Genomic DNA, 22,698 nt, shown 5'->3' with positions numbered 1-22,698 from the left:
GGATGTACAAAGCAGGTTCTAAATCAGAATAAAAACCGAAGGTAAGGGTTATCATTAGACAAGGATGTGAAGAAACAGTCTGGGCTCCACTGAGTGGAAACAACAGCATCAGCAAGCAGACAGCAGGAACAAGCATGATAATGACAAGTCATGGCCCGGTGGTTAATCATAGAAGCATACTGACATGAGTACATAAACACCAGTGGTTTACTGGGTGTGAATTATTAGATAGACAGTAATTAGTTTGACTGTCATTGGGTTGCCCACTATTGGTGGACAGTGAAAAGGTCAATGCAGGAAAAAAAGATCAATTTGCACTAGTTTGTCATGGACAAAAGGTTGACAAAAGCGAAATATTGACGGGAAAAGGTTTGACATGAGTTTTTCTCAATTTTTTGTCTGTCTGTGTCGACAAATTTGGACATAGACCCCCCAGTTAGTGTAACACGTACCCTTGTGTGGCTCAATTTGCTTGCCATGCTTCAGGCCTGGCACACTTTAACGTTCCCTAGCGTAGTCCACGTGTATTGTAAAGTATGAACAAGTTATCAGAGTGAAAAACTCGAATCCACCCTTTCACGTGTCGACCAATGTATGTTGACCTATTGCTTGAGTCTACCTTTTATGTCACCCTAGTGCATGTGAAACTTATAACCAGGTCGACCAGGAGTGGTTGACTTAATTACTGGAATCAGGTTTCGCCATCATTGTACATACTGTAGATTTAATCCTGCTGACATCATAATACAGTATGCAAAGTTAATGAGCAGCTGCATGTTCAGGCAACACAGGAAGAGACAGAGATACACACCTTAGTAGAAGTCCATCGCCGGAGCAGGTAATACTGCAAGCCATATATAACACTTTGATAAGAGCCCCTGCAATTGCTTTAATCACACTGACACTTAGAGGTAAATTTACTACGATGAGAGATCTATATAGGTTGTTGCCCATAGCAACCATTTAGATTCTACTTCTTCTATATTTAGCATCTTCTTGAAGATAATACAGTAGATAGAATCAATTGGTTGCTATTGGCAACATCCCATCTTTAATAGAACGCCCATCTTTGTACATTTACCCTTTACTCTGTCCAAATACTGGACCGAACACTATTGATTGCAGTTGTGAGAAAAGGCCACATAAGCAGAATTGTATGGCTGTAACGTTAGCATTTGGTTCTTCATCTAAGTCATGTTGACAACATTATGTATAACTTCAATTAATGTTTCTCAATACTGGTAGAATACATTTGGCTAATTTTAGATACATGATGGAGCTCTACATGGGCGATTTGGGGATATTTTTTAAGCGATCTGACTAGATCACTTAGAAAGTAAGCTCGGATTGCTCCATGTGTATAGAGTATAGTGATGGCAATGTGTGGTCCCATCGCCTGCAGGCATAGACATAGGGTTTCCACCTCATCCCTTTGTTTATTTATTTATTTATTTACAGTTTATTTTATAGCGCAGCAGATTCCGTTGCAATTTACAATAGTAGACAGTGATAAAACAAACTGGGTAACAACAGATAGACTTGGAGGTTAGAGGGCCCTGCTGTAAGCTTACAATCTATAGGGATATAGGAGGGATACACAAGGACAGGCACCAGTAATAGCATAGCAGTCCCACCAAGTTACAAGTCCAGAAGGGAAGCTATATAATACATAAGTGCCTCAGAGGGTTATGCGTGTAGAACTTAAATATGATAGGCTTGCCTGAAGAGGTGAGTTTTCAGGGAACACTTGAAAGTTTGGAGGCTAGTGGAGAGTCTTATTGTGAGTGAAAGGGCATTCCATAGGATGGGGGCAGCCAGATGAAAGTCCTTATAATAGTGAATGAGAGCTAGTGATCCGTGCAGAAGAGAGACGCAGATCTTATGAAGAGTGGAGTGGTCGAGACGGGAGATATTTTGTGATAAGTAAAGAGATATATGCTGGTGCAGTATGGTTAATAGCTTTATATGCTAGTAGACGTGGTTTATATTGAATCCCTTCAATTCCGGACACATATTAATTACACAGTTTCTGTGGCTGGCTGACTTCAAGACTCATTTCACCTGGTTTTAAACTGCCACAGAACCTGTGTAATTAATATGTGTCCGGAATAAAAGGGATGAGGTGGTAACCCTACATAGACAGTACATGCACTGTCTATCCTGCTGAGATCACAGCATTTTGCATATTAGCACAGGCAAAACGCTGATCTGCATGGATCACTCAGCACACATCGCGGGTGTGCAACGATGTGTGCTGAGGCATCTGTGCTTTACAATGTCGCTCAGCAATGGCTCTCCAATGCCCCATGTGTACGGGGCTTAAGACAATGGGGTGTATTAGGGAGGATGCTGATTGGCCTAGAAACTTGATGGCTAACCTTGACACTCCAGCTGTTGTTGAACTACACATCCCAGCATGCTCTGCATCAGATTTAGCATGGCAAAATAGCAAACCTGAAGCAAAGCATGCTGGGATGTGTAGTTTAACAATAGCTGGAGAATCAAGGTTCGCCATCAAGGGTGATAAACAATTAAATTAGGAGATGCACAGTGTAAATGAGAAAGCAGGAGTTTAAACATTTCCAATACACTTAGGGGTATATTGTGGTCCGTTCGCAAGGGCCGTATGTTCGCACTCGGACCGATGTTTGGCGTATGCGCATGCACAGCTGCATTTCTACACATGTGCATACGCTGGTGTGTGTGGCCACGGCGAACAGCCTGTTCATGCACGCACCCGACATTGTGTGCGGGGGGCATGGGGCAGTGGCGGATAGTCACACCCATGGGAATGTCCAGCGTTTCATGGGCGTTCCCATGAAAATGTTGGGTGTTCCCATGAAGATCGGCTAGTGACGTGGGTGCCGGGGGCGGGCAGCTGACATCACTGGATGTCAGCTGCCTGCCCACTTTTTTCTGAATTCCCACGCACATCTAAGGTTACCTCAGAGTAACCTTAGATGTGTGTGTGCCGTCCACATCATTCGATGGTCTGTGTTCCCCGGCAGCCTGCAAATGGATGTTTATGTTACACATCCATTCGCAGCCCATGCATATAGGCATTCACAGCGCAGTGTCTGGTGGACTAGCAAAACTTTTAAATTTGCAACATTGCAAATGAACCAGAATAAGGTCCTTAGTTTTCAATGTTTCCATGTAGTAGTTAGCCATGTCTCTCACTGTGTGGCCGCATCTGTGTACACTATTATGACTTCTTGTTTTAGCACCATCACTATAACTGTCTCGAGATTTCCAATACAAAAACATCCCTAAATGCTGTGTGTTTCTGTGTGAACACAGGAATAGGGTGGATTAGGGATCAATAACCCCTATTTCACCTGATAATAGGCATTCAGTTTTGATGCATTCACCCTAATGTAAACATATTCAAACAACTCCTGTTAAGAGGAATATGGGAAATAGCACTTCTGTTCTACAGTAGCTCTTAGTTATTTCCTCCCGAAGGGCAGGAAAAGTGTCTTTGGTGTAAAGGTGTATGCCAGTCATGCAAAGGTCAGGTCTGTGCTAGTGCTTATTTCTCACTGGTGTTAGGACACTAAGTTTGCCTCTCTACTATCTAGTTATATGTCATTTTCTATTACATTTTATTCTGGTCTTCCAGTGCTATTAGTAAATCCAGCAAACAAAAAGGTTCTGATTCTGTTGATTATTTCTGACAATTCATACGTAGTTCATAAATAGTCTATTGGAATGTTCAGGATACACGAAAGGGTAAGACTAGCACTGACTCAATATTATGTTTACAATCTTCTATGAACCAACAATCACAATAATAATGGACTTTTAATGTCCTAAAACATTCCCTAAGTTGGTGGTGCTCCCATGAGTCATAATATAAGCTTATGTACAAAAGGAGAGAAAGATGACTCTCTTTGTTGGGGCACAACTTTGGTTTAAAATATATAAATTTTAATGGTATACGTTAAAATTTAGGACTCACTGAAAAAAACCTCCAAAACTAGTACAATTTACAATGAGGTCTTTAAGAGAAAAGCAAGTGATACTTTGTTCATGTGTATATGACGAAGCAGAAAGAGCTTGTTGTGACAATGTGTCACAGTGTCAATAGAGAAATAAAGGTATATATGTATCAGCCTCGGTCAGACATAGGGGTTTATTCTAGTTCATTCTTTCTGACAAAATCCTTCTTAGATGGACAAAACCATGCGCACTGCAGGGGGGCAGATGTAACATGTGCAGAGAGAATTAGATTTGGGTGAGTTATTTTGTTTCTGTGCAGGGAAAATACTGACTGCATGATTTTACACTTCAATATAGATCTCACTTTGAAGAAAAACCCCACCCAAATCTAATTCTCTCTGCACAAGTTACATCTGCCCCACCCGCAGTGCACATGGTTTTGTCCATCTAAGAAGGATTTTGTCAGAAAGAATGGACTAGAATAACCCCCATAGTCTCAATGTGGGGATATTCTCCCATGAGATACATAAGTAGCCTGGCTGATTTTTTATTTTATTTTTTGGTTTATTTGTGACAAAAAAAGGGGAAAAGGTGAGAAAAATTCTTAAAGACCTCATTGTAAATTGTACTAGTTTTGGAGGTTTTTTTCAGTGAGTCCTAAATTTTAACATATACCATTAAAATTTATATATTTTAAACCAAAGTTGTGCCCCAACAAAGAGAGTCATCTTTCTCTCCTTTTGTACAATGTTCAGGATACTCAAGATTTTCCCAGAGTAGATCACAGTTTTTACAAGTTGAAATGATCACAGCACATCCTCATCTGAGGATGTGGATGGTGATAAATCAGCCCCATGTATCCTAATAACTACATGTGCAGAAAGAAAAATATTTTTTTCTGTTTTATTTTAGCATTTTGGTTATAAGGACCCAAATATGGTTCTTCATGGATTCATTTTTAATTTTACAGATATATAATTTAATTTTTTTTTTTACAAAAATATATTTTATTGAAACAAAAATGAATTAATAAATGTTTTCTATATTGACGGATTTATATATTATATATATATATAAATGCAGGTGCTTAATGAAAAGCGGAGGCACTCACCAATTGCAGAAAAGTCAATCACTTTTATTCAGTGGTCATATCATAAGTCGACGTTTCGACCCATATAGGGCCTTTGTCAAGACAGAGAACATAAGATCCATAGGTACACCAAGAGAGAGGCAGTAATACTGACACACATGTCAAAGCATCTATATATACACACATCCTCCCTTCATTAGTGCTGCAGCACATCAGCTGTGCAGAAAACGTGCTGATAGGTCAATAATAGTAAACCCTTAATTAAGCTATTGGGCAATGAGGAAAGCAGTAAAAGGTAGACACTATAGTTGAGTAAGGTGGCAGTAAAGCTAATACTTACTAGGGACGTTGTAGCAGTAACGCTGCTATAAAGAAAAAGCTGATAAGTAGCCACATCGGTGCGCCTCCGAAGCCGGAAGTGCGCGTGCGTGTCACCTAACATAGCGGTGAAACGCATACAGGCTAGCATTACTGGTGAGGTCCCAAAGTGGTGTGATCGTCAGAAAGATGCGCCGATGCGTGTCACAAGCAGGCGCCTGTTACCAGGAAGACAACTGGTAACCAGGGTGCGCCTCCGATAGCGGAAGTGCGCGTGCGTTCCAAATAGATAGAAAATGGAACGCACAGAGGCTATGTGCATTAACGCCCATACTAGCAAATAAAGAAGGGCTATATGGAAATAACAGTTATAAATTTAAGTAAAGTTGCCTGCAGCATTCAGGAGGGAGGAGTCTATAGGATGCACTTTAAGATAAAAACATATATAATGATGACGCATACATCAAAAAAAACAAAAGACAAATAACACACAAGTAACATGTAATGGATTGAGACAGAAGACAGCAATAAGGTGACTATTGGGACAAAGTCCCATAGTCACTGCTAACACCAGTGGCGATAAAAAAAATGAATGAAAATATCCCGGCAGTATATGTGTCAAAAAGAAAAAGTTTTAAACACTATGTCTGGTAGGAGCCTATTGTAGGAATATACTAAGGTGGTTATATTCATTTAACCCTTTCGGGTCGATAGTGTTCAATCGGGCTATCCACCTTGCTTCTAGTTTCTTGAGTTTTAATTCTCTATTCCCACCACGTGGGTCCTTTGGGACGTGGTCGATGAGCATACACCGTAGGGTAGATATCTGATGGCCCAATTTTAAGAAGTGCCTTGCCACCGGTTTATCAGAACTACCCGTAGCATAGGCAGCGCGTATAGATGTACGGTGGTTGGCCATACGTTCCTTGAAGCATCGGGTTGTTAACCCCGTGTAGTACAGCCCACATGGGCACATCAAAATATAGATAACGAGGTCCATGCTACATAGAAGTTTTTTCTTTATCTTGATCTTTTCGCCGCTGTGTGGGTGAGAGAAAGTTGTCCCAGCGATCATTGAGTGACAAGTGGTACAGGACGTGCACCTGAAGCATCCAGGTTTGCCACCTGATAGCCAAGTAGTGGCTTTTGGTGAGGGATGCATGGTTGGTCGCATCAGTAGTTGGCGAATATTGGGACCTCGCCGGTAGGCACTCATCGGTGGTGTCCTTGTATCCAACTTGAGTGCAGGATCGGTGCCTACAATCGGCCAAAACTTTTTGTAGATAACTTTACTCTGCCCAGAAGCATGGTCATACGTGCTAACATGGACCAATCTGTTGGCGGCTTTATTCGTCTTGGTCTGTACATTATTACGGAACTTTGTCCGCGCTTTTTTCAGACATCGATTAATGACCACTGGTGAGTACCCCCTGTCCAGGAATCGTGCCCGCATTTCATCAAGCTGTAATTCCGTATTTTCGGTGTTAGAATTAATTCTTAGTACCCTAAGAAATTGCGATATGGGCAGGCTCTCTTTCAATGAAGTAGGGTGTTGACTGCTAGGGTGTAAGAACGTATTACGGTCAGTGTCCTTTCTGTATAGCGTCGACCCAAGACCTGACCCATCTTTGAACAGTCTCACATCCAAAAACTCAATTGTAGCAAACTGGATATTTGATGTAAATTTAACTGGCTCGTCAAGACAATTAAGATGTTCAATCATCAATTTAATTGTTGATCACCCTGTGATCCCTATTATCTACACTCTTCCTAAGATCCACAAGCGGCTGGAGGAACCCCCAGGGCAGCCTATTATTTCCGCAATGGGTTCACTCCTCCAGCCGCTTGCGGTCTATGTCGACCAGTTTCTCCAACCGCTTGTTCAAGGTGTTAGCAGTTACCTGAAGGATACGGGTGACTTTCTTGCCAAAATTGGTGAGATTGATGTGCTTCCTGCCGGTGTGTGGTTGTGCACTATGGATGTACAATCACTATACACCATAATCCCACACCGGCAGGGCATTGATTCCTTAAGGGATAATCTTGTTAAGAGTGGCCACAAACAGCCACCAATTGAATTCTTACTTGATCTGGTAGATCTAATATTTACAAAAAATTACTTCATGTATGGGGCGGAGTTTTATGAGCAAAAAAATGGTACCGCCATGGGTTCAAATATAGCGCCATCATACGCTAACCTGTATATGGCTACGTATGAACAAAATCATATTTACCCCATGTTTGGTCATCAGATACTCCGCTACTACCGTTATATTGACGATGTTTTTATTTTATGGTCTGGCACTGAGAACGACTTTAAATTGATGATTGAACATCTTAATTGTCTTGACGAGCCAGTTAAATTTACATCAAATATCCAGTTTGCTACAATTGAGTTTTTGGATGTGAGACTGTTCAAAGATGGGTCAGGTCTTGGGTCGACGCTATACAGAAAGGACACTGACCGTAATACGTTCTTACACCCTAGCAGTCAACACCCTACTTCATTGAAAGAGATGAAGTGACAGGTCCGCTCCTACAACCGGAGCCTGTCTTACGCTAGCGGGGAACAGACACTGAACGCTGACAGAGCGCATCCACAAGGCAAGCGCCGGCACATGAGAACACGCGGCGGGTGGCACCTCTCTCCAGAACGGCGATACGGAGGACTGTACCTGGCACATACGAGTGGGGGGTGAATACATCACCAGATAAGTAACATATCCCCGCTGAAGGGTACCGCTAAATGGAGCGGTGTCTATGCAAGAGATAGATGTATACATTCTATAGGAGGTTTTTCTGAACATATTGTTACCGCTTAAATTGAACCTTGATCTGCCGTCGTTTCTATGTGCTTTTGCTGCAAAAGTAATTTTGTCTCGTTCCTGCTGTTTTGCCTAAGAAAGGCTGGGGGTATAATTGAGAATATTTACTATTGTTTATACGGGCAGACATTCTGACCTTTGTTGATACTATAGACTGCACGATATAGGCGACTACCCTCTAGGGAACAATTCTAAGTTCACAAAATTATGCCGCAAATATCTATGTCTAAATAAGCACTTTGCTATAAATTTTCTATAAAACTCCTCTCACTAGCGGGACCGGTGGCATTATTCCTGCAATGTACATGATATCAGGAGTATAGCCACATGTTAAACGCGAAGGAGCAGGAAGTTTTTCTTCTTAACCTATTTCTACAAATTAACAGATATCCCACCAGATCTCTCATCACCCATCCGCTTTAATAAAAGATGGGATGACAGCAGAATTTGATTGGGAATCAATATCTTGTTAATCTCTTTTTGTACTCTTCTCTACTGCGCAAACCAACGGATACATTATACCAATTTGTTGAATACAAAATAGCTAGTGTGTATCCAAGCTAACAATCTCCCAATTTACCACTACATAGCCTGTGTTTGAACTGGTTGCACAAAAATACTCTCATTTTTTTCCCTTCTCCCTTTCTTTCCTCTCTCACTTGGCTGGCAGATGAATGACGGTACTGTAAAAGTTATTTAAACACCAGTACAGGTTGAGTATCCCTTATCCAAAATGCTCGGGACCAGGAGAATTTTGGATAACGGATTATTCCGTATTTCGGAATATTTTAATATTTCAATGATGTATTTTGAAGTATCTTGCATTTATGCTGTATAAACACATAATATACACACAAATATATTTTATTACCACATAAAATACACACAAATATATTTTAATTGTTTAAAAAACAAGGTTTCAAAACGTGAAACAAAATGTGTGTACTATCTCAGCACTGAATTTGAATGCCAAGCAATCATTGTCTTGCACATATATAGTGCCAGTTACATATCATGTCCCCAGTGATGCTGTTACAAATGTCCCCAGTGAGTTTTTAGCAAAAAAAAAAAAAATTTTCACTTTCTGGAATGTCCGTATTTCGGAATAATTCGGATAACGGATATTCGGATACGGGATACTCGACCTGTACTGCCATACAGATGTAAGCAAGCAGCAGAAGGAAATAGTGAATCTATCACTTCAGAGCAAACAAGCTTCACTACCTTAAAATCTCCGAACCACTATCCTCTGAAACATGATAGTGAAAGTAGGAGGATAGGTGGAGATAACAAGCTAACAGCTCTCTATTTTTCTGTGTAAATTCTACTCTTTGAACATTATACCATTGTTGAGACTGTATAGAAATTAAATTAAACAGCTCTTCAATTGAGACAGTTATTACCTTTAATTAATTTAATCACTGGGTATTTCTCAACACTCTGTGTGTGTGTTTTATGTTTGTAAGTCTGTATGTCAATTTATGTGATAGTGGAATAGCATTATATTCCCCTCTTTAGTCCCATACCCGGCTCGGATATATAAACTGAGAGGGTACTATAGGACCTTTTTCTAAGTGTATACAATAAACGTTAAGTTTTAATAATATAAGTATTACATCCCTTCCATTTCTATTTGTGCCCCCAACATAAGTCTTCTTTTTCTACGTGTAAATTTTCATTGAAAGAGAGCCTGCCCATATCGCAATTTCTTAGGGTACTAAGAATTAATTCTAACACCGAAAATACGGAATTACAGCTTGATGAAATGCGGGCACGATTCCTGGACAGGGGGTACTCACCAGTGGTCATTAATCGATGTCTGAAAAAAGCGCGGACAAAGTTCCGTAATAATGTACAGACCAAGACGAATAAAGCCACCAACAGATTGGTCCATGTTAGCACGTATGAACATGCTTCTGGGCAGAGTAAAGTTATCTACAAAAAGTTTTGGCCGATTGTAGGCACCGATCCTGCACTCAAGTTGGATACAAGGACACCAGCGAGGACACCGGCGAGGTCCCAATATTCGCCAACTACTGATGCGACCAACCATGCATCCCTCACCAAAAGCCACTACTTGGCTATCAGGTGGCAAACCTGGATGCTTCAGGTGCACGTCCTGTACCACTTGTCACTCAATGATCGCTTTGTCCCAATAGTCACTTTGTCCCAATAGTCACCTTATTGCTGTCTTCTGTCTCAATCCATTACATGTTACTTGTGTGTTATTTGTCTTTTGTTTTTTTTGATGTATGCGTCATCATTATATATGTTTTTATCTTAAAGTGCATCCTATAGACTCCTCCCTCCTGAATGCTGCAGGCAACTTTACTTAAATTTATAACTGTTATTTCCATATAGCCCTTCTTTATTTGCTAGTATGGGCGTTAATGCACATAGCCTCTGTGCGTTCCATTTTCTATCTATTTGGAACGCACGCGCACTTCCGCTATCGGAGGCGCACCCTGGTTACCAGTTGTCTTCCTGGTAACAGGCGTCTGCTTGTGACGCGCATCGGCGCGTCTTTCTGACGCTCACACCACTTCGGGACCTCACCAGTAATGCTAGCCTGTATGCGTTTCACCGCTATGTTAGGTGACACGCACGCGCACTTCCGGCTTCGGAGGCGCACCGATGTGGCTACTTATCAGCTTTTTCTTTATAGCAGCGTTACTGCTACAACGTCCCTAGTAAGTATTAGCTTTACTGCCACCTTACTCAACTATAGTGTCTACCTTTTACTGCTTTTCTCATTGCCCAATAGCTTAATTAAGGGTTTACTATTATTGACCTATCAGCACGTTTTCTGCACAGCTGATGTGCTGCAGCACTAATGAAGGGAGGATGTGTGTATATATAGATGCTTTGCCATGTGTGTCAGTATTACTGCCTCTCTCTTGGTGTACCTATGGATCTTATGTTCTCTGTCTTGACAAAGGCCCTATATGGGTCGAAACGTCGACTTATGATATGACCACTGAATAAAAGTGATTGACTTTTCTGCAATTGGTGAGTGCCTCTGCTTTTCATTAAGCACCTGCATTTATTATTTGGCCATCTGGCTTGGATGACCCTTGTTGTGCACACCTATCTTCAATACATTTGGATGTGAGTGCTGAACTCCCTGGCTATATATATATATATATATATATATATATATATATATATATATATATATATATATATATATATATATAGTACTTGTGTAGTTTCACGGCGCCAGCATGGCGCCGTGCATCTGAGTCCCCTTGCGGGGCTCGCTTCGCTCGCCCACGCTGCGGGCGCGGTGGCTCGCTACGCTCGCCACGCTATCTAGAATCAACTCCATGCCAACATGGATAGTGGGGGTATGAACTATCCATGTTGGCATGGAGTTAAGTTAGTTTATTTTTTTTTTTTTTTATTCATTTTTATTAATTTCAGCATATAAAATACAAAAATACACACAACATTATACAATGACTTACAACATACAACAATAAAACCCATCCATCCCTTAGTTCGCGGTTAAACTTGCTAATCCACTTAGTACCCCATGAGTTACGATTACTATACTCCCGGGTTTCAAAATTACAGCCACAGTTAGGGAACCCATCCTTAATTCGCCTACCTACCCTCGGAACTATCTCCCCTTTCTATACTGGCTGAATTAAAAATGTGCTTGGCCGCATCGCACCCACATTTACTCAGATAAATAATTATATAACTGCTACCCCGCACTTATGCAAATTAGGGACCTGGCTGGCAGAAACTCACGTCGATTCAACCCCAACTTATAAATTAATGAGTTAGTGATACTTGTCATTGGAAGAGGAGAGAAAAAAAAAAAAAAGAATTTTTAAAGTGCTAATTTTATCTAGTTTTAACTAAGTGTTTGTAATATTTATTTCCTTTAGTTTTGTGCATTCCATATTTCTTGTGTCTAGACATCTACTCCAAATCTTCAAAAATTTCTCTAGTGTATTCCTACAAATGTGCACATACTTTTCATGTTTAACAGTGAATTCTACTAGTGCTAACCATTCTACAAACTTAGGACCGGTATCAGCCAGCCAGGTCCTAGCAATTATGACCTTAGCGAGGGAGCACATATTATTTATCAAGAGTTTATCTTCTGCAGAAATATCCCCACCATTAATAATATTTAATAGGCAACCCCTACTAGTAAGGAGTTCCCTTTTAACACCCCAGACCTCTAGAGTCTTAATAATTCTCTCCCAGAACTCCTGTACGGTAGGGCATTCCCAAATTAAATGGTAAAATGATCCAACCGCAGAATGACATTTTGGGCACAGGTCCGATACTCTACCCCCAAACTTGAGCAGCTTTGGCATCGTCATATATGCCCGGTGTAATATATACATCTGAACTTGTTGTACTCTAGCAGAGTTAGTGGCTTTGGATATGGCCCGCAATGCTTTCCTCCATTCCTCCGAACTTATTTGTCCCACATCTCCCACCCATTTCTCCCTTAAATTATCGAGATCATCTCCATCTCCCTGTAATAATAAACTATAAAGTTTAGATGTTAACTTGAATGTATTATCCAGGTTGAGGAGTACCCTAAAAGGAGTGACTGCAAACCCGGGATGAATGTTCTTAAAATGAGCACCCAGCGCTTCCCTTAACTGTAGGTACCTGTAAAAATAGCCTTTAGGTATCGCAAACTCCTCCTGTAATTGTTTGAAGGATTTTAACACATTCTGTACATAAAGTTGCCCTAGGGTATAGATCCCATATGGCTCCCATACCTCCGATACTTGGAGCTGTTTAATTTCCTTAATCCCCAGTGGATCATTTAAGGGATATTCATAGTCTATCTCATAGAACTTTATTAACCTGGTTGCCTCTCTCCACACCCTTACAGCTTGAGCTACAATTGGAGTATCAGTTTTTAAGATATGCCCCGCCAGCAATTTTTGTAGAGGCCCTACCCCTTTTTGGTTATGAGACACAGCTTCTTTGATCACTTCATTCTTACATATAGGCCCTGCCCAATCCCTTAATGAGACCAGCTGACTGGCCATATAGTAAAATTTAAGGTTGGGCAGGGCAAGGCCCCCATTGTCTCTTTTCCGCATTAAAGTTTTTAATCTAATTTTTGCGCGGCCCTTATTCCAGACGAAGGAGACCAATATACTATTGACCTTTCTAAAGAAGGTATCAGGTACATATTTGGGCGAATGTCGCAACAGATAGAGAAACTTCGGAAGGGCAACCATTTTTATCAAATTGACTCTGCCAGTGGTGGTCAGAGGAAGTTTACCCCAACTTTTAACTTTATTAACCAAGTAGCCCACAAGTGGGTCCAAATTTAATTTCCTATAATCACCCGGGTCACGAGAAATCATAACCCCGAGATATTTGAAGGAGTTAACCCATTTGAGCGGAGTATTAATTAGGGGGGAATTCGAATCGTTACTTCTAACAGCGAAAATACTAGATTTGGTCCAGTTGACCCTAAAACCGGAATGATCACCAAATTCTTTAATAATATTCATTACTAATGGCGCTGCTTTGCTTCCATCAGCAAGGAATATTAGAAGATCGTCTGCATAAAGGGCCACAACATCATCCTTTGTTCCCGACACAAAGCCCTCTATATCTGGGTGTTTCCGCAGGATACACGCCAGGGGTTCAATCGCCAAAGCGAACAATGCTGGAGACAGTGGACACCCCTGACGCGTACCTCTGGATAGGGAAAAGGGTATCGACATATCACCATTCACACTAACTCTAGCGCATGGTGCAGAATACAAAAGTTGGACCCATTTTATAAATCTGGGACCAAGCCCCATTGCCCCCAACACCCCCCAGAGGTAATGCCACTCGACCGCATCAAATGCCTTGATAGCGTCGAGCGACATCACCACCGGGAGTGGGCGTGCCGCAGTTGTGGCCTGCAAATGCATCTGTAATTTCTGTATGTTGATCGACGTTGACTTCCCTGGCATAAAGCCAGTTTGGGCATCACAGATCAACCCACCAATGTGTCTGTACAGCCTGGTTGCCAGAATCTTGGCCAGGATTTTTGCCTCAGTTACAATTAGGGAAATGGACCTATAAGATTCCAATAGCATCGGGTCCTTATCCGCCTTTAGCAAAACAACGATTTTTGCCTCCAGCAGGGATCTAGGCAAACTATTCTCGGCAAAGCCGGCATTATACATCTCAAGAAGCAGGGGAGCTAACAAATCCACATATTTTTTATAAATTTCGGCAGGTATGCCATCGAGGCCCGGAGATTAGCCACAGGGAAGTGAACTAATAGCGTCGACTACTTCTTGTAAGCTAAGGGGGGCTTCGAGTTCGAGCATATTATCATAGACCAGTTTTGGTAGTTCTATGTTGTTTAAATAGATATTAATCTCCTTCTGGCTAGACTTCGTTCTGGACTCATACACCCCTTTAAAATACTCCCCAAAGATGTTAACAATCTCCTTACTATCACATATTTCCTTCCCCGCAGCATCAAGTATTTTAGGAATGGTATTTGGGGGGCACTCTGCCTGCGCAATTTTCGCTAGAAGTTTCCCTGATTTATCAGCCGCGGCATATCTTACTTGGGAGTTATATGACATAGTTCTAGCATTTTCCTCTTTTATATAATTAAGCCATCTCTCCTGAGCTTCCACCCATTTCATTTTTGATTGATCATCCTTATTTAGGATATACTCTGCTTCACATATATCACATTCCCTTTCTAATTCCTGCCTTTTAGCCCTGCTTTCTTTTTTTAATTCACCCATGGCTTTTTTAAGGCCTCCCCTCATAACCGCTTTAAAACAGTCCCAGATGATCCCAGGAGGAGCTGTGCCTTTATTCATGACCCAGTATTCTTCCCATTGCTCTTGAATATTCACTTTCTTATCTACTTTATCCAACCATCTAGCATCGAACTTCCAAAAGGCATTTTGTCTGCACCTTCTGTCTGATAACTCAATAATTATCGGGTAATGGTCAGAGATGCCCCTAGTTTTATAACATACACTCACCACCCGGGGCATTAGTTCTTGTGATATAAGTGCCATATCGATCCTTGAAAGAGATTGAGTGGATGGTGAGAAACAAGAATACTGTATCATATCCGGGTTTCTCACCCTCCATGCGTCCACCCATCCCACATCCCTAATAAAAGCATCAAATCCCCTGTTGTTCCTACTATTTCCTATCGGCGATTTACTCCATCTATCCCTTCCAGTATCCAATATGTTGTTAAAGTCCCCAATGCATATTAATGGCAGTTCTGGTGTTTCTGCCACAACCTCCATTGCCATTTTTAAGACATCATACGAGAAGGGTGGAGGGATGTAGATCGCCAGTAGTAACATCTGATTGGAACAGATGGTGCAGTCAAGAAAAATATAACGACCATATGAGTCAATCCTCTTACGGTTACATACAAACGGTAGAGATTTTCTAACTAGAATTGATACTCCCCTAGATGAGGTGGTGAAAGATGAATGGAAAGTCCAGCCGACCCAAGGTTTTTTCAGACCCCCATGGTTACTTCCCGTCAAATGGGTTTCCAGAAGGCATGTAATATCAGCATTATATTGTCTCACTTGTTTTAAAACAAGTGAACGCTTGATTTTATTATTCATGCCTCTGGTGTTCCAGGCTAGAATTGCCACCATTTCCTAGCTAAAGCCAACCATGTTTTCCAGGAGTTTAAGCATAGACAGCCACTGACAATTTTCCCGGGGCCATAAGTATACAGTACAATTATCACAAACGGATTTGGATGGGCACACATACAAGACTAACTTACATAACACCCATTCCCCCCACCCTCCCCTCCCCCACCCTATATGCCAACACCCACGTAGCATACTTAACCTAATCCCCAAGAAGAAAAAAAAAAAATGAAAAACAAATACAACACTCCCCTAGGCGTAATTACTCTTTTTTTTTAGCACACCAAAAAACGGGGGAGCTCCCCTGGGCAGATATTGAATTACTTAAACCGTCACATTATGTTCAACTACACAGTTCATCAACTAGCTGCCCTTTGCCATTTGATAGGGCCCAGGAGCCCATTTATCTAGCCATGTAGCAGCTTCATTTACTGACTGAAAAAAGACAGTTTCTCCTCCCGCAACCACCCTCAACTTGGCCGGAAATATCATGGAATATTTCAGTCCTTTTTCGCGAAGTCTGTGCTTAATCTCAGTGTATTTCGCCCGCTCTTTTTGAACTTCTATGGCGAAGTCTGGGAATAGTGATAATTTGGCCCCATTAAACTCCAATGGACCTTTTTGTCTTGCAAGGCGGAGAACCGTATCCCGATCCTGAAAGTTCATAAATTTCATAATTATAGTCCTTGATGGTGCACCTGGTGGGGGGGGCCTGGATGGCACTCTGTGCGCCCTTTCAATATTAAAGAATTTAGACAGGGATTCACTGCCCAAACTCTCCCTTATCCATTTTTCAAGGAAGGGTATCATCTCCGGGCCTTCGGCTCTCTCTGGGAGTCCCACCAGCCTCACATTGCACCTTCGGAGTCTCCCCTCCATATCAGACATTCTCCCTCTAATGTCCCGCACCTGCTCCGACAGATTATTCACTTTGGCAGTCAGGCTGTTATTACTGTCCTCCAACCTTGAGACGCGTACTTCGGCCTCTTTAATTTGCTCCTTAACCTCCTTGATGTCTTGTTTCACTGAACTGACATCTAGTTGGACAATGTCCATCTTTTCAATCAGCCGTTGCTCACAGCCGTTTATGGCCTCCAATAATTGTTGCATCGTGATATCCCCAGATGTCTGCGGTTTAGAGCCCTTGGTTGGAGTGGACTGGGGAGTAGAGGCTGGTGTTTGCCCGCCACTATTTGTCTGCGTTCTTGCGAACTTCTCCAAACGTGCCGCAGCGGCAGCATTTCCACTTTTCCCCATACTAAAGGGCTTTACACCCCTGCAGATTGAGTTTGCCTATTCAGAGTATGAGGAAGAGGGTGATTAACGACCCCAATTCTGGAGCCCAACAGTTTAGGAAAGCGGGGCGGGGGAAAACCAATCAGTGTACAGTTCCACAACTTTTATTCCTACTTGATCTTAAACCCACACACGGCTTACAGCCCAACAATTGGTGCGACCACCCGATACCCAATCATGCAAAAGTGCTGCCACTTCCAGCCCTATAACGCTCAGTCACTAGAGCTTGTGTCAGGGTAGCCAGGAATAATAGAAATACACTTTTAGAAAAAAGGACAATGGTGAGAATACCCTTTTGGCAAAAGGGACAAAACTTCAAACTTGCCCCAGATTGCCTCCGGCTGTGCACGAGCATATAGTGTATCAGTCCTGCAATATGCTTTATTTTTTCCCAAGTGCAGCGTGCAATGGACCAAACACTGTGAATAGAGCACTCAGGGTTCCCCGCGCTTCACCGCACCCCCACCATGCACCAATATCACCTCTTTTTCCACGGCTGTTTCGACCACCTGTACTCTGCTCAGCCCCTCTCCACGGGCACCTGTTTCACAGCGCAACACTGATCTCTCCCCTCTGCCTCGGGCTCTCACTCTGGCACGCCGGGGGATCGCAAGGTAGATCTCGACTGAGCTTCCACGCCACGCTCACCACACTTATCTCGTGGCAGCGGCAGTCGCGTCGCCCTGTGATGACGTCAGGCAGCTCCCAGCACGCGTCCAACAGCGTCTTCACCTTCCCGGCTAAGCGGAATCACTCACGCAGGCTGCTTACTGCGGGTAATAGCCCACTGTACAGCGGGACCTACGGCTTCACGGTGGGGGGAGAACACCAATATCCCGGTCTATTACTCTGACGGATGTTAGCCCAGGGAGCTCACACCACACTCCCTCACTCCCGCCTCGCCGTGGCCACGCCTCCCCCAAGTTAGTTTATTTTAGATAGTTTGCTGAGCGTAAAAACCGGAAGTAGCACGGCGCCATGCTGGCGCTGTGAAACTACACAAGTACCATATATAGAAACAAGAAAAGGAATAGGAGTGCGCCCAATACATGTTTTTTCACCACAGAAATTGCACACTGTTAAAAATCTGTATTTATTACAGTTATTAATACATAAAAACTTTCAATTCAATAGTACGACTTAACATAAAATTTGATCAGTAGATCCAACAAGATGATCCAACACCAGAATGAAGCTTGTACAGATACGACCCTACGCGTTTCGTCCGTTAGGACTTCCTCAGGGGTGATCTGGATCTAAGTGGTGAACCATGTACCATCAGTTACACAAAAGCTTTAAAACGGTACTTCATATAGTACCTGAATATTAGGCTAGGTCAAACTGACCTTAAGGGGAGGAGACAAAAGATAATACGGGAGGAGGAGGAGGTTTAGAAGACGAAAGCACCTAAGGGACGCCTCTTGTTGCATTACACTTCTTTAACACCGAGTGACTGCCGCACAAATCCTGAAAGTGTGTGAAGCCTACACACAACAGGATTGCACACCACCATAAATCCGCCATCCAGTATCACCGCAATAACTTTCTTACCCCCGGTTGCCCCCAGCAACCACACCGGACAGTACTGCACACTGTGCAACTATCAGCTCACCCTTCCAGCCCACACAGAGACCGCTGCGGTCACCTGCGAGTGGACATAGGTCCCAGGTTAGGGACCTATGGTTTAAAGGGGTCCCCATAAAGGATACCCTTAAGCCCCGCACTAAGGCCACACAGAGTGATACCTCGCTGGCCTATTCCTGAGTACCATACCAGGACTTACATTTAATTCATATTTTAAGTGAAACAATTTTTCTTTAAAACAATATATTTTCTTCATCATTTTTTCTTGCATCTTTATTTGTTTGTTAGCATAATAAATTGCACTTTTACTTTCAAACTACAAACTGACTCTACTCCGTTATTTTTCCCACACATACTACACCTGTACATAAGGTGAGCGTAAGGTATTCTACCACTGTACACAAGCCTTTAATACTGGGTGAATTGGACACACCCCAATACCTGGCAGCTCCCTCTCTAAACATATTCTGACGAACTTGAGCGCTTCTGTCAAACCCTTTACATAGAGCCAGCCCTGTTAGTATGAAGTTTGTATGCTTTGGCCAGTGGCGTAGCTACAGGGGTCGCAGCGGTCGCACCTGCGACCGGGCCCCTGAGCCAGGGGGGCCCAGCCCCCGCCACTGTCCGGCCACCTCTGCTCCTCTCTCACTGACAGCATCAAGAACAGGGTTGCCGACTATCCCGGAATGTCCGTTGGACTCCCGGAAGAGGGTCCCTTTCTCCCGCAGCTGCTGCTTTGCTTACCCAATGAGTGACGCCGCGCAGTACCTGTCCTGCATTAGCTAGGAGACCTCCCCGTACGGCCGGGCCGGGTACACAGCACAGGAAGTGAAGCTATCAGTAGCAGCAACATGTGAGTGATAGCAGCTTCCGACTCTCCAGCATCAGCAGCACACAGTGACAGCCGGCTCCAGCTTAAATTCAGACAGCACACGGAGACTTCTGGTTTCCACACTGCAGAACTACGGTAATTGGATACTCGGTTTACTGTTTACTTTTAGGGGATATCTGCGGTCCTGGCTAGTGAAGTGTGATACACAGACCCCAGAGCAGGGAACTCACACTTAGCCTAGATGAGTATCCAATTACCGTAGTTCTGCAGTGTGGAAACCAGAAGTCTCCGTGTGCTGTCTGAATTTAAGTGTGAGTTCCCTGCTCTGGCGTCTGTGTGTCACACTTCACTAGCCAGGACAGCAGATATCCCCTTAATCACTTGGCTAATAGTAAACCATGGCCGGCAAGCAGCAGCAGAGTTGCCACAATAAAACCCTCTCCTCCTGCTTGAGTCTGTTTTCCTCCCCCCTCCTCCGGAAAGTACTGTAGTTGCATCTTTTGAGCTTTATATATTCAGGGCACATTGAAAAACCATATAACCCTTTGAGGACTACAGTGCAGGCGATCCACAGACATATTTTTCTGATTGGTTGCGAACCATATAAGGCCCACCCCCTGGTGACGCAAGGCCCGCCCCCTTCACTTTTACTTTTCTCCCTTAAATAATTTTTCAAAAGTAGGCAACCCTGATCAAGAAGCAGGGGGGGCGGGCGGCGATACCTGCAGCCATGCTGGGGGGGGGATTTTAATTCCCCCCCCCCCCCCCGAGATTTTAATTTTGTTGTATGTAGGGGGGCCCCAAGCTGACCTTTCGCACCAGGGCCCATGAACCCTTAGCTACGCCCCTGGCTTTGGCTTTGATGTGAAATAGACAGCTAAATGATATGTATTATATTCAACCATTCCTTTTGATAAAGAGCAACCTGTAAATCTTGTTGCACAGTGTTTCAAATTATCTTAAAGAAAGTATATAAGGGGAAAGAATAAATCCACATGCTCTGTACATACACCTTTTCTCATACTGGGGTATCACATTTTAAAAGAGAGATAAACTGGAGAGAGATTACATACAAAAGACATAAATGTCTAACTGCCATTTTCCAGGCTGTGTTTGAAAAACGACAATTACTATCTGCTTGGTTGGTAATTTATATATCTTCAATATTTGGTACATCTGCCCTGTACTGCTAAATATCTTAAGTTTGCTGATTCAATGGAAATTAAAATCTGAATATATGAGTTGATAAATTTGCCATATCTAGTCCAGGGGGGAAACTGGTCCATAACGTCAAGATTTTTTTTGATTCAACTTTGTCCCAGAGTGATGACCATTTAGCATTTTAACCAATGGAATTTGTGAGTATTTACAAAGCAGAGTGAGTGGTGGAGGTTATTCTGATAGTTCAAATTGCATATTTAATGTGTTCGATATCGCTAAAGAGAATTGAAATATGGCGATAGAGTAGAGCATGTTATGCTGAGGTTAGTTGTGTAGCTTAGGGTTCATCACATACTGGATATTTGCATCATAGTAAAATGCAGCGTATTTAAAGTCTTGCTGTGGTTCTAAAATCAGAACCGCGGTTCAGCGTTTACAGATTATCGAATATGTGTTGTTGCTGGAGACACCATGACTCTCGAGGATTCCGTTTGTAGAGTGTTGGCTGACTGGTGGATTTGTTGTGGAGCCAGGGACTCCATGATCCTAGATGTAGCAGTTTGTGCAGCCTTGTTTGTCTCACAGCTGCTGACTCCATGTTATGACTGTATGTCTAGCAGCATCAGTTGACTGATGTGCTTGTCTTGCAGCTGGCGACTCCATGGCCCTGGCTGAAGCATGTCTATCAGCATCAGCAAATTGGTGAACTAGTCTTGTATTGAGTGATTCTCTCTCTCTTGAGTGGCTGCATGTCTCTATAGGGTGATTCTCGGTGATGCACGGGACACAAATTCAAACAACATACTTCTCCAAAATAGCAAGATTTTAGTGGGTCTTCAGTTATAGGGTTAGGCATTACATTTTCATATAAAAATAATTTCTTAACAGACCAGTTTAAAAGAAAAAAATAAATAAAAGTATGTGATGCACGGGATTTATGTTCACTTTCTGGAAAATCTCCCTCTAGTTGAACTGCCAGGCCTGCTTGTACTTCCTCTGAAATCTCCTCACATCTTGCCACTCCTACTTCTAGCAGCTAAAAAGCTGCAACCCAGTCTGGATAATTTTTTGGTGGAATGGCTTTTCTGTGGTCATGCTTTAACAATGAATGGTCCTGAAAAGGACCATTCTTTTGAATGCTGAGATATAAAAAGAAATATGTGAAAATGTAGTATACTGAAGAAGGAAGAAGGACGAAATGAAAGGGAATGAAAGGGGACTTCAGGTTATGCAAAAGTCGTTATTTCCAATGGGAAATGAAGACAGGCAAATTGTTGGCACGAGCCCTGAGGGCACAGAGGGCAGTCTCCTTCATAGAGATGGTGAAAGATGAAACCGGTAGAGAGCGTAAACTGACCTCAGATATTGCATTAGCATTCCAAACTTATCACTCAAAACTGTATAATATATCCTCTTTAGACTCCTCCTCAGGTGTTAATGCCTTTCAGAAGGAAATATCTGACTATCTCCAGAAGATTAATTTCCCCAGCAACTCTGCAGTAGACAGTGACTGGTTAGATAGCCCGCTCACGCTGAAAGAGCTGGAAAAACCACGCCAACTGGTAAAAGTCCAGGCTCTGATGGCTATACATTTTAATATTATAAGACATTTCACAGAACTCTTCTTCCGAGGCTGTTATCAGCTTTTAATTCCATTTCAGATAAGCTTAGGTTTTCCTCTCAATCCCTTGAGGCACATGTCACGGTCATACATAAGGAGGGTGAAGACCTAACCCTATGCTCCATAGACCTATCTCCCTCCTGAACACTGATGTCAAATTATACGATAAACTCATTGTCAACAGACTCAAGAGCCTTCTCCCTGCATTAAACCACTCTGACCAGGTGGGCTATGTTCTGGGCTGTGAGGCTCGGGACACCACCAAAGTGATTGATTTAATTCATATTGCTTCAACTGAGCAAACTCCAGCTATACTTATGTCGACTGATGCAGAGAAGGCGTTTGACAGGATAAATTGGTTGTTCATGAAGGGGTGCTAACTCACATGGGGC

The sequence above is a fragment of the Crinia signifera genome, chromosome 5, assembly GCF_055691185.1.
Source record: "Crinia signifera chromosome 5, ASM5569118v1, whole genome shotgun sequence".
In the NCBI taxonomy this organism is placed as follows: Eukaryota; Metazoa; Chordata; class Amphibia; order Anura; family Myobatrachidae; genus Crinia; species Crinia signifera.
The sequence above is the reverse complement of the archived record's forward strand: the minus strand, read 5'-3'. Positions refer to the sequence as shown.